This window comes from Barbus barbus (genome assembly GCF_936440315.1).
Source record: "Barbus barbus genome assembly, chromosome: 48".
In the NCBI taxonomy this organism is placed as follows: Eukaryota; Metazoa; Chordata; class Actinopteri; order Cypriniformes; family Cyprinidae; genus Barbus; species Barbus barbus.
The window spans coordinates 10,355,241-10,368,746 of NC_136726.1; the positions used below are offsets into that span (position 1 = coordinate 10,355,241).

General features: G+C 40.5%; 1 pseudogene across 1 annotated transcript; it reads left to right on the forward strand.

Moving 5' to 3' along the window:
* Positions 1 to 2,701: 2,701 nt before the first annotated feature.
* LOC306866605 (solute carrier family 13 member 1-like) lies at positions 2,702 to 10,873 on the forward strand (annotated as a pseudogene). Its single transcript has 17 exons — positions 2,702 to 2,734; positions 2,802 to 2,928; positions 3,367 to 3,464; positions 6,060 to 6,188; positions 6,297 to 6,457; positions 6,526 to 6,713; positions 6,799 to 6,838; positions 6,927 to 6,991; positions 7,079 to 7,229; positions 7,354 to 7,473; positions 7,967 to 8,062; positions 9,018 to 9,119; positions 9,246 to 9,340; positions 9,448 to 9,542; positions 10,335 to 10,496; positions 10,579 to 10,683; positions 10,859 to 10,873. The product of its transcript is annotated as a solute carrier family 13 member 1-like (transcript).
* The last annotated feature ends 2,633 nt before the right edge of the window (positions 10,874 to 13,506 follow it).

Here is a 13,506-nt window from a genome sequence, read left to right on the forward strand (position 1 = left end):
TGCAACCAATGTCATTGTCATTTCTGCTGAAGGCACTTGACTCCTCATACAACATTCTTTGAACAACCTCTCGTTGGCCCTCTTCAAGGTGGTCCAGGTTGACGGGTGGATGCCACAATGATGTTCTTACTTCATCCTCTAGAGTGGTCGCAGCTTGGATCATTGTCTGCCTTGGCTCACTTGTTTTTCCAGGCTCCACTAATATCCTCTCAATCCGCTGTAATGTTCCAATCACTGTACCACGTGGCAGGGTCACATCACCCACTGTGGTATTTCCAATGGGTATGGAAACACAAGGGTCAATTTGGGGTTTTATTTCTAAGAGCCCCTCTCCAATGTCCAAGAATCTTAAGTGATCATTATTTTCATGAGGCTCAAACAAAGCAACCATGTCAGACTGTGCCATCTTCAAAGGGATTCTGCACTTCACCCAAGTCACCTGTCCCGCCCGGATAACTACTCCTCTTGGGCCAACCTTTAAGTGTCCGTCTCCGTTATCTTCTTCAGCAGCTTGGATCACATTGACTAAAGTTTGCGCCTTTTCGTGAGGGATATCAATGGCTCCGGCCAGTAGTGAGGTAAGTGTTGGCATCAACTGCTCAGACTGCCCCTGAATCAGTTCTTCTACTAAGTTGAAACCCAGGAGTGGTCTCTCAATTGGCATCTTACTCACCAGGAATGGGACATTAATGGATAGACTTGGGTCCTCATTCCCTAGCAGGTTGACGGTGATGACAGCCCAGCCGTCAAATGGGATAAGGTCTCCATTTACAGCGTAGACTTTCAGATCATCTTGACACCCAAGAAGTTCCCGAAGCGGTCTCACCTCAACACTTGGCAGATATTTCTCTTTCCACTCACGGTCCACCATGCTGACTTGGGCACCTGTGTCAAGTAAGGCCCTCACTGTCAAGCCATTCAAGTTGCACTTGGTCAGTGCCTTGCTTCCGATTAGTTTGATTATGTTGTCGTTTTTGGTCTTACAGGGGTCCAGGACACCTGCTCCTTGACTCCTGGACCTCACTTCATTTATAGATTTGTTTGTTAGTCTCTGGTGCTTGTTTGCTTGTCCTAGCACTTCTCCCTTTTTAGGCTTCGGGGAAGAAACGTCTGGTTGGGGCGTTTGCTGTGCGGTCACTGGTTGCCCCTTTGCAGTGGCCGGCTCCCGTTTCCCTGTCGCTGAGGTCGTCGTAGGCACCCCACTGCCTGGTGTCCCTCCTCACTACAGATGAAGCAGTGTGTACAGTCCTGTCGCCCTTCGTCCGCACACCGTGGACAGCAACGCCAGCGGCTCACCCGGCGGGAGGATGGTTGGCTGGAGGAGCATTGGCAGCCACCCTCAGTTCGTACTGTCATGGAGTGTTGTATAGCGTCTACCATGCTGGTTAGAGTATCAATTCTGGCAGTAAGAAGCTTAATCTGATCGTCCTGCCCCTTTTGCGCAGCAACCCCTTTTGCAGCTTTCACATCTCCGCCAACTTCATCGCTAACTTGGGCACTATTAGCCATGGATGGTTTAGCTCTGGTTGGTGGGCCCAGTCGGCGCAGCCTCTCATTCTCGTCACTTGTGATTTTCATAACGTGCCTGAGGATAGCATCATCAGTTACATCACTATCGGCTAACAAGGGTTTCAGCTCGCTACGAATATCTTTACATCGGTGGCTTAGACCCTGGTAAACAGTGTGTAAGAACACGTCCTGCACTGTAGCTGCACTATACTTCCTGTCTGAGTCAGCCTGTTTAGCTGCATAGAGTATTTTTTGTTTTAACCCCATGACTCGGTACAGGAACTGCTGAGGGGTTTCATGTTCACTCTGCTTGGTGCACATCAGTTCCTGAAACAGTTCTGTGCTATTTCGATCCCCCAAGTGTGATTGCAAGAACCCCTTTAGCTCCGCTACAGTCATGTCGTCTTTGTTCATCAGCATATCTTTAAAGATACCTGGCTTGATAATTCGCAGCACCCCTCTAACAACGTCGGCATCGCTGAAGTTCTCTTTTAGGCCACTGTCTATTTGCCTGCAGACATTGTTGAACGTGATGTCTGATGAGTTATCTCCAATCTGGCCTCCATGTATCTTAAACTCACGGGGCTGGATATATTTAAACCCCCCCATAGGGACCGTAAAGTCATGAGCTACACTTTTGGGCTGCTCAGTCTGGTACATGTGTGCTGCAGTGGCACCTCCCTGTGCTACAGTGTGAGTTAAGTTAGTGTTCTGAGTAGGTGTCATGTACTGGCGAATTTTTCTGCCAATTTCTTCGTACTCTGCAATCATTCTACGCATGTCTTTGTCTGTTTCAGGTACAGCCCCCTTAACACTCCCAGAGTCAGGTGCAACATGTGATGTCAGATAAGTGTTATCAGTGGTGGATGGATGTAACACATGTGTAAGATGAGTGTCTGTATCAACATCAGATGTACATACAGCAGTGCAAATCTGTTTTGCTGATTTCACAGTCTCTTGCAATGACAACAGTTCACTCATACCTCGGTCCTCAGTCTCGAGCAAAGATTCACTTGACATGAAGGCATCGATGTACTCGAAACAACCCTCACTGTCTTCCAGGTCAAGTTCAAATGAGTCTTTACCTGGTACCGGCCCGATGACCTTGGTGATGCGAAACAGTTCATCAGCAGGCAGTGTAATCAGGTCTTTTCTGATGTCCCACACCACACGTTTCCTTATACGATCTGCCATGGCGTCGTTCTCTGTTGTCCTTCCCGAAACGGTCTTAACCTCAGGATGAAGACAGCCGTGTTTTCAGCCCTCTGTGTGCGCCTCGTCGTCACCGTTAGTGCAGCAGCCACCGGCCTCTAGCTCCAGTGCCACCTTGTCCCACGGTCCTGGAATCTCTGGATCCGCCTCCTAGCGTCACCTGGAGTGGATCCCGGACGAGCCCCCAAGAATCTGTTGCAGGCCCCGGTTCAGGAGACCCAGCTGACAGATTACTGTGATATCTGTAAAACAGGATTCAAAGAAAGAGACAAGAGAGTCGCGTCTGCTCTTATACAGCTCCTCTGCAGATATATTTATTTTATACACAATAAGTCAATTTTAGCACAACAGTTGCTTTTAAAGCATTAATTCACATTCTTTTGTCTGTCTCATCACATCACTTTTGTCACCAACATCAAAATAAATCACTTTCAGAATCAGAAGTCTCATTTCTTCACTTTACCATCTTTAGTTAACATTTAACTTATATAAGTATTATATTTTATAAACAGTAATAGAAATATTCATTAACACAATGATATTTAATATGAATGTACTTCATATATACTGGGAAAGACTGTTTTCCAAAAGGCACTCGCTTTTTAAAACAGTTGTGAAACACAATTCACTCTTTTACCTCCACAGGAATGGATATTAATGAATACAGAAAGATTCAGAAACTTTCTATGCTTCCCTCAGTGCCTGGTCACGTGACTGGCAAGCGCGGCAAATGTGATCACAGAGTGAGCTTCAAAGATACACTTAACTCTACCTATTCACTCATTAACACGAGCAAACAAACTTTTTATGATCAAACAACTATTAATACAATACTAGTTCGATTATAATGACCACTGGAGCATAACAACTTATTTTCTTCACGTTATAGACAGCATACATCAAGACGAACGAAACGTTATCATATAAACACAGTTAACATTTTACATTCTCCATACGTTTACCAAACGTGGTAATAGTGCAATTGCTGTGATATTTTTCAAGGGTTTCTCTTTTGTATATCTATATTTTTACCTGTAAAACAGGATTCAAAGAAAGAGACAAGAGAGTCGCGTCTGCTCTTATACAGCTCCTCTGCAGATATGAGGAAGCATGCGCAGTTCCGTTCGCGACTCTCCAGCCAGAATGTCAAAATAAGAGTCCTTTTTTTCATACAAATGTAAATATACATTTGTTCATTTGCATTTCAACACTGCATAAAAAAACTAATGCAATAACTGTATACATATACATATTCAGAAAAGGAAAAAAAACACAATTGTGAACATACTTTGTGTGTATCACAATCATTGTTTACTTCATTACTCCAGGAAAAAGAGTGCGTACGCACATTCAAGAGCATCCGAACGGTGCGCACATATTTACACCAAGTACATTTTTTTTATGAATCCGGATATGTGCTTGGAAAACAGCGTTTTATAAAAAATACACTTCCAAGCACATATCTGGATTTATAAAAAATAAACTTATCCACTGATATGTTGCGTAATATATGTGCGCACCGTACGGATGCTCTTGACTGTGCATGCACTCTTTTTCCTGGAGTAATGAAGTAAACAATGATTTTAAACTGATTTTCAACGTTTATACATGAGGCGCCAGATCATACGAATTTTAAAAGGAGCAAGAAGGCTGAACCCTCCTCGCCCTTCCACTCTACCCACTTGGGACTTGACGCTTGTGCTTGACGCTCTCACGGGACCCCCTTTCGAGCCCATACTATCAGTAAGCTTGCAAGCGCTCTCTCTCAAGACAGCGCTCCTGCTCGTGCTGGCCTCTGTTAAGCGAGTTGGGGACCTGCAGGCGCTTCCAATTGACGACTAAATTCGGGCTAGGTGATTGCAGACTCACCTTGAAGCCTAGAAAAGGTTATGTGCCTAAAGTGCTTTCAACTCCATTTAAAGTGCAGGTCATAACACTATCTGCTTTCCGCCCTGAAACGCCGGCCGGGGCGGAGCCGCTTAATACACTCCTGCTGTGCCCTGTACGTGTGGTGCGCACTTATATCGTGGTTACACACACAATGAGAGTAGCTTCTTAGAGAGTAGAAAGGCAGACTAAAGTCATAATCAACTTATTCTCTAACATGCATGAATGTAACTGATTAATAATTATTCAAGAAATATTATAATTAATTTTATTATGAAGGCGATTGTAGATCTGCCATCCACTCCTTCAGCATATCTATTCAGGACATTTGTATGGCGGAAGGCTGATCGTCACCCAGCACTTTCGCGAGGTTTTATAACCTAGATTTGTCGTCGCTTGCCTCACATGTGCTGTCAGTTAGAGCAGCATATGTGTCGTCTCAGCCTCAGTTATGATCTGAGATGCTTGCCTCAGTGGTTTCGACTAGGTCGTATACACACCTGTATTGACGCACCACCAATTCAATGCTGTCCCTATCAGTTTATCACATTGTTATGATATAGGTTCATCACCCTTACTGGACCCCCTGCAGTTTGCCTACAGAGCAAACAGGTCTGTGGATGATGCTGTCAATATGGGACTGCACTTCACCCTGCAACATCTGGACAGACCAGGGACTTATGTGAGGATCCTGTTTGTAGACTTCAGCTCCGATTTTAACGCCATCATCACGGACACCCTTCAGAATAAACTGTCTCAGCTCTCCGTCCCCACCTCCGTCTGTCAGTGGATCAGCAGCTTCCTGACAGACAGACAGCAGTAAAGCTTGGTAAATCCACATCCAGCACTCGTACCATCAGCACTGGAGCTCCTCAGGGCTGCGTTCTCTCCCCACTGCTCTTCTCCCTCTACACCAACGACTGCACATCTAAAGACCCCTCTGTCAAGCTCCTGAAGTTTGCAGATGACACCACACTGTTCGGCCTCATTCAGGACGGTGATGAGTCTGCTTACAGACAGGAGGTTCAGGAGCTGGCTGTCTGGTGCAATCTTAACAACCTGGAGCTGAACATGCTCAAAACAGTGGAGATAATCGTGGAGAACATGCTACAAACACATATGGAGATCTGAATGAGAATAATGTGAAAATGTATTTTCGTTGAGTAAAACTTATTTAATCAAGTAAGAGTAATGAAGTCTTTTCTTTGAGTATCTAAAACAATGTACAGTATATTTTATGAAATACTTTGGCACATATTTATTGCCTTTGAAATGTCTTTAACAATTATTTTGTCTTTTGCTCTCAATTTTTTGTAAACATACATTTTGATAGACATGTTTTTGGCCAAGACAAAGACATTCTTTCCAAGAAAAATGAAAAAGATGCTGATTTCAGTTTCTTCAGTCCTTTTTGTGTTACTGGATAACAACCCTGATATCATTTCCACTAGGAAGCAGAATGTGCATATATCCTAATATTAATGGCTGTATACTGGATGACGGAGGTTTTGCCTCTGTCTGTGACAGCACTTCTCCCCACACTGCTTTTCCCTCTTTTTGGAATCATGAAGTCTTCACAGGTACACTTTCCTGGACTGGCCATTTTACTCTTGGAAAACAATACCATCTGACTGCAGTATTTCTGGACTTCTAAAGTGGATGGCTACTGACCGACAGTGTTTCTTTAGGTTGCATCGGTATATTTCAAAGACTTCCACTTGTTGCTTCTTGGTGTCATCTGTTTAGCAACATCCATTGAGAAATGGGGTCTTCACTGGAGAATTGCCCTCAGATTGTTGACTGGACTTGGAGTCAATCCTGCCATTTATTTTATTAAGATTTCTGATATGTCATGATGAGTCATAGTAGGATGGACCGAATTAAATCTGCTTGTTTACTGTGAAATTTGTTTCACAGGTTGATGCTCGGGTTCATGGTTGGCTGTGCTTTCCTCTCCATGTGGCTGAGCAACACCTCAACTGTGGCGATGGTGATGCCAATTGTGGAGGCAGTGATCCAGCAGGTTTTGAATGCAAGTGAAGAGGCCAGCAAGGACCACAAGGGGGCGTTAAATGGCATCTCCAACCCTGCTCTTCAGCTTGAAGGTAAACTGGTGCAGCTTTCATAATAATTTTAACCTTTAATCTTTTAGAGCTGTGCAGCATTTAATTATTAAACATCTGTTTTCAGATACTGAGGCCCAGCATGACCAGTCTGAGAAGATAAAATGGTGAACATATATAAAATGAACGAAAAGGTAACTGATTGAAAACAATTGATTTTTTTAAGACTGAATGAGATTTTGTGTACACTTACAGCATCGAAGCAGGGATTACAGAGCCAGTTCAGACAGCTCCTGAGGAACCAGAAACTGTTAAGGTCAGTAAAACATGCACAATCTGACATTAAAATGCACAAAATGCTTCTCCTTGCCTTTCTGATAAAATGGGATTTTTCAATATTTGTTTGGCGCCTCCACCATATAATGGTAAGTACAGGACCCGTGAAGATCACATGATGTGCAAAGGCTTGTCACTTTGCATTGCCTACTATTCCATTGGGGGGCTGACCACATTATCAGGAACATCCACAAACCTAATCTTTGCTGAATACATTTATCAGTGAGTTTACAACTTGGCTTCAAACTGAAGTGTGGAACTAATTGAATCTCATTATTTCTACTCTATATTATATGGTTTGGTCAGTCTATCCATCTAAACTATGCTTTTTGTTACATTTCCTCAGGTACTACCCAGATTGCACTGTCATTAATTTTGGGAACTGGTTCGTGCTTTGTCTTCCCATCTGCATAATTATGCTGATTTTGTCATGGATATTCCTGCACTGAATGTACCTCGGATCCAAATGAGTGATCGTGATGTCTCCTATTCAATAAGTCGTTCCCTGACCCCTCTCTGTTCCTCATTTTTACTCTTCGTCTTTGGCTTTCATTTAAATTCATCATTTCAAATCACGCTGTCATTTGCATTTTTCCCACCTCACCACTTCAGCTTCCTCAATATGTCCTCAATCTTCTTCATCCTGCTCTGTGTCTCACTCACTCACATCCTCCCATTCTCCTCGCTCTAGTATAATCCTGTTTCATCGAGCAGCCTTCTTCATCTCACCCCATCGAGATTTTCTTCTTTCCCTGATGAAGAATCACTCACAGAATATGAACACCTGACGTTGTGACAAGAGATGTGATTGTTCTCATGCGTAGTTTAAATAGATTTTTGTCATATGCAGATGTTTCAGTCAGTTCGCTTGCTCATCAAAATTAACTACATATGTCCATTGATATGACGGTGAATGAACTGAACAATAAAAGCATATCTGCTTTTTCATTCATCCTTAGGTTTCGTGCCAGTCTGTGCTCCAGACAGCGATCCGAAAAGGAAAAGCACACTGCCAGAGTGCTCCGGGATCAGTACAACTCACTAGGGCCCATAAGGTTGGAACTTTTCTTTTAATTTAAAAGATCTTAAAGCTCTGAAAAATGTGAACTGTACTTATTTTTCCCTGTTGGGTCTGAATCCATTGCTCAACCAATAGCATGATTTTGGTGTAGGGATTCTTTTTTTTTTTCAAACAGTCCATGTGATCCAGAAGTTGCTGCCAACTTTACTTTAGTATTGTGATGAATTTCCAACAGAAATGGAATATTAAACAGACGCCATGGTTTTATTTTAGCATACCTCCCTGCCATTGTTTTTCTCGCTCACAGCAAAGTAACGTCATCAGAGAAGGAATACCATTTTAGAGCGGAAGCAAATTTTTCAGATTTTGATTAAAGATGACCAAGACAAACTTTTTTTTTTTTTTTTTTCTCAGTGGATTAATTTAGCATGGATTAATTGTTCACCTCAAGACTAGCAATTTGTGCTAACAAAGTAAATAGTGTAATTTTTGATTTCATGCAGACTTTTAACATGAGTGGCAAGGTTAGAAGTATTTCACGACCTGATTATGTCCTTATTATTTAAATTATTATTATAAAATTTTATTTTTACTTAAAGCTGGAACACTAATCAACTTTTAAAATCGGAACAGATTTTTTAAACACTAGGTATCATGCCGGCTTTGAAACTGGTACAGCGAAAAACTGGCATCATACACTAAAGACACTAAATTTTTAAAAAAAAACATAAATATGCACCTCATTGCTAGGAGAACCATTACAAACAGAAACAAGTATTCTAAATTCAGTTACTGTAAAAATATCAAACATGGACAGAGTCTAAAGCTAAAAACCTGGAGTCTGTGCCCATCACACACTACGCAAATTTCTTGTGAATATTTCTCAGTAAATTGGGGCAAACATTGTGTAGTGTATTTCAGTGTTTTGGGCGATGACATGCATGAATTTCTGATAATTTCTCTGTAACACTATTTCTCTACTGATCCAGCTATCAGGGGATTATCACCATGATGATCTTCATTCTGATGGCAATTTTGTGGTTTACAAGAAACCCAGATTTCATGCCTGGCTGGTCGTCACTGTTTCCTGAGTGAGTGTATTCACATTTATCAACTTCTTTTGATGTAGATATACTACTGCACTTCAGAGAAAGTCATCATTCAATTCAATAATTGCCTTTAGATTTCTTATTTATCCTATTTTGTTACTTCTTCAGTTACCCAGGATACGCTACGGATGCCACTGTAGTGCTGTTGCTGGGTTTCACATTCTTCATGATCCCCGCGCACAAACCAAATACAGAGTGCTACGGTACAGCTTATTCGTTTCCTTTGTGCACACTTGAAACCCTTCCAAATGATTAGAGGCTCACTATTGGCAGTTTTTTTGCTGATTAACATTGTCGATCCCTGTGACAGAGGCCTTGATAACGTAGAAGGATTTCCAGGCCTGTATGCCATGGGAGATCAGTCTGCTTGTGGGTGGTGGTTTCGCTTTGGCTGAAGACACAAAGGTAGGATGATTTAATGGAAACCCAACTATATCTGTGAGAGAAGAAAAGATAGAAATGAAAAGAAAAGTACAAGGCTGCATTAATAGATGAATCAATTAATGGTCCGTTTTACATGCCTGGATTCAATTAAACAAGCCAGTCTAATTCACTAGTGGCTTTGGACAGGCCTGGACAGCTCAATTGCACCCTTTACTCATAATCTTAAACATTAATTTCCTTTTAAAAGAAATAAATGAAAAGATGGATCACATCAAAGCCTCGTAACAGCGTGCAACCCATTAACGTTGAGCAGAGAACAACAATCCCACTGTGTCACTCTCTGTCTGCTTTGACGTTCCATTCAAGCTAATTACATGCCTCCATTATAAGACTGGCACTGAAGCACATCATTTCAGCATAACAAACGGCTCCTTCCTCATGTCAGTCGCAAAGGCTGGAAACAAGAGCATCTGCTTCTTAATATTCTCCTGGTGTAGGTGGGGTGGGGTCTTATCATCAAGGCTCCAGCCCTGTTTTGATCCAGACACCCAAATGTCATGGCAAGTCCAGTCTTTAAAATCTTCAAAGCAGAAAGGGTGACTACTGTGCTGCACTTTCCATATGCAACATCTGTTTGGACGCCGTATTTTGACAAACAACTAAATTATGACTCCGGTCTCTGTTGACAAGCAGACAAAGAGATGTTGGTACATTTCTAAAAGTGGGTTCGTTTGGGTTCATGAATATCTTGTCAGGACACTTTCACTTACCTTCTATCTTTCTGAAGTTTTTTCTTTATTTTTCACCCAACAGATTTCTGGTTTATTGACTTGGGTTGCTGAATTGCTGACTCTGTTGGGAAGTCTTCCTCCTTTAGCCACTGTCACCATTACCTGCCTTATTGCCACCTCTATCACAGAGATGGCCAGCAATGCTGCCACAATGACAATCTTTTTGCCCATTCTGGCCCCCTTGGTATGTGTAATTTCAATATATGTAGAATATTACTTTTACATCACTTTTGTGGGCTGTTCTCATCACAAAGGATCTTTATTAGGCTGAGGCAATTGCAGTCAACCCTCTGTACATGCTGATTCCCACGGTTTCTAATCCTCCTAATGCCATTGTCTTCACATATGGTCATCTAACAACCATGGACATGGTGAGTCCCTACGATTTTGTTCCTTTGGAAGTCATTTCACATGTACATTTTATAGAATGTCAATGGTAAATCTTATATTGTACAGTAACTGAGCTTTGTATGGTTTTCAAATTACATGGGATCCCTTGACATTTGCTGAATTGTTGACAAATGGATTACTCATTTGGATCACTAGGGCAAAATTGTATGACCAGCTTGGATTAGGCAATACAACAGACTGAAAGATTTGGGTTCCATGAGATGCTCAGTTTGAATGTCATTGTTTGTTTATGTTTTTGTATTTTAAGCATTTTAATAATCTTTGTCATCAATGGCTTATGACCGTGATTCCTTTTACCATTTACTTTTTTTTTTTGAGGGGTTCAAAGAGACCAGCTAAAAATAGGACGTTTGGTGTACAATTCAACAGTACAATTTTTATACAAAATGTATTATATTAAAGATATTTCTTTAGCTTTAAGCAGAGCTTGCATGACAGGGTTAGTCCCGTCAGCTAACATAGCACTTAGTGTTTTATAGAGTTGTATATTTTTGCTATATGCTAGCCTGTACATATATACATGTAAGTGAACTGCACGAGTAAAATGTTGAAATTCCATTGTGAACAAAGGAGATCTAAAGAGTAAATAACCCAAAAAAATTCAAGAAAGTACACCGTCTCACTTTCAACATTAGACACAAACTCAAACATAACAGTGGCTAGAAATGAATAGCTATTGATTTTAGGTGTGTTACTCAGCTGTTTGGCTTGCAAAAAGTGAGCATTTCTAGCATCAGTCAGAGAATTAGATCATTTAACAGGTTTTTGGTTCAAATATCGAGGATAAATTTCATTTTAAACTTTACTATGTTTATGTTTGTTTCTATACTATTTTAAAATTCACCCATACATAATTTTTATTTATAATAGAATTTTGAATGGAAACTCAACATCAAATTTGGTTGACATCCATTGTTCACACTGTATGTTTCATGTAAAATGTTTCTTCTTGCGACAAACTCTGAGACGGTTACTTCCTGTCTTGTGTGTTCTTCGTGTGTCTCACTGTTTTGAAAAGATAAAAACATTTAAATAAACATCTGGAACCATTCAGAGTCATCATGTTTTAGTGGGAATTCATACTGATTTTAATAAACAATGCTAAAACATTGCAATCTGTATCAATGTTAATTGAACTGTGCACTAAATGGATTGTCTCATGTCTAATTACTGAATCTCAAAATTAAGTGTTTTGACAAATCTAGTCTGGGTGGCAGACTTATCAAAGCGATTCAAGAGGCAGATTAGCTTTGATGAAATGAGGTTACAGAGAAAAATTGAAATCTATTTCTGAATATCAGCGGTGGCTGTTTAGCGATAAGTAATGCACCTACACAGAAAAATGGCTCTGAAAGTATATCTGTCCTAATAATATTTCTTTCCCATTTTAATTAGGGGGAAGGATTGCAAAATAAAATGGTATAATAATGAAAATATATGAGACTTTAAAGCTGATGTAAAATAAAAGAGGCTCTAATGTGCCATTTGAATGGGCTTGGGCTAATATTTGTTCTCAGAGTGAGGCAGTGATGAGAACTAATTCTTTAAACCACCCACGTTATGAAAATTCATGCTCGGATCCTGCAGCCATTGCGATTCAAGGTCACTGTTCAGTTATGTCTGAGGTAATGATGGGCTGTCTGAAGGGTCTAATCTGATTATGTATTATTTAATACTTCTTATATACTTAATGATTGTGCAAGGACTGATGAGTTTAACAATCAGGCAATAGTTTTTCTGCAAGCCTTATTGTGAGTCATTGCAGTCATTCTCCCTGGGTGCACAGCAAGCTGAATATGAACAGTGGTTTGCTTCTAATATTCAAATATTTTTCACATAAATACATTTCTATTACTTTGCCACTGGGTAAGGCGCCTTTTTACTGTTGTGACCTCTGGTTACGATTGAGGCAATTCGCCCCTTAGTGACAGTCAAAGTGAACGCTTCATATATTTACATACCTAACATGTGCTTGTTGATATCTCCAGTAAAAGAACATTTACTCTCCTTTTATTGGAGATAATTTTCTGTTGTTCAGAAGAACATTTCGACAAAAATGGTTGATAATTCTCATTTTGCTCTTGGGTCAATATCACCATACAGTGCCTTTTAGCCCTCACAATACTCAAAATTTTGGTTTTAATTTCCCATTCGCTTTGTCATATCATAAATAGTAGACACAAGTACTATAGAAAAATATTAGCTGAGCTCCCACACATTTTTTTTAGATAATTATGGGCCATTGTTCGAAGCATAAACCATAAGATATGTCCACCCTGTCATGGACATATACAGTATATCACTGTTAAATACGTTTTCATTGCAAAATTAAGATGCAAATTATATTTTCTGAAAGGTATGATGTCCCTTTCTTTATATTATTATACATTTTTTTTAAATAATATAATAATAAAAATAAATAATATAATTACATCCTCAATCACATTTGTATACCCCCCCCCCCCCCCATTCATTTTAGTTTTTAGCAATATTAACTACAAATGAATGCCATTTTGAGCTTCAATTAGCATATTAGCTTACACCAAACTGTGACTAGCTAAATAGTTAGTCTAGTTTTTGAAGAGAATTTGGTATATTTAAACTTACTCTGTTTCTGCTCGTTCATTCTCGTGAGTGTTTACATTCCACCGCAAGCGCACGTGAGCACAGCTCTACAGAAACTCTGATCTGATCACAGAGAGTGAACAACAACACCCGGACTCTGTTTTAATCATTCTCGGGGACTTTAATAAAGCAAATCTCTCCCGTGAACTGCCAAAATA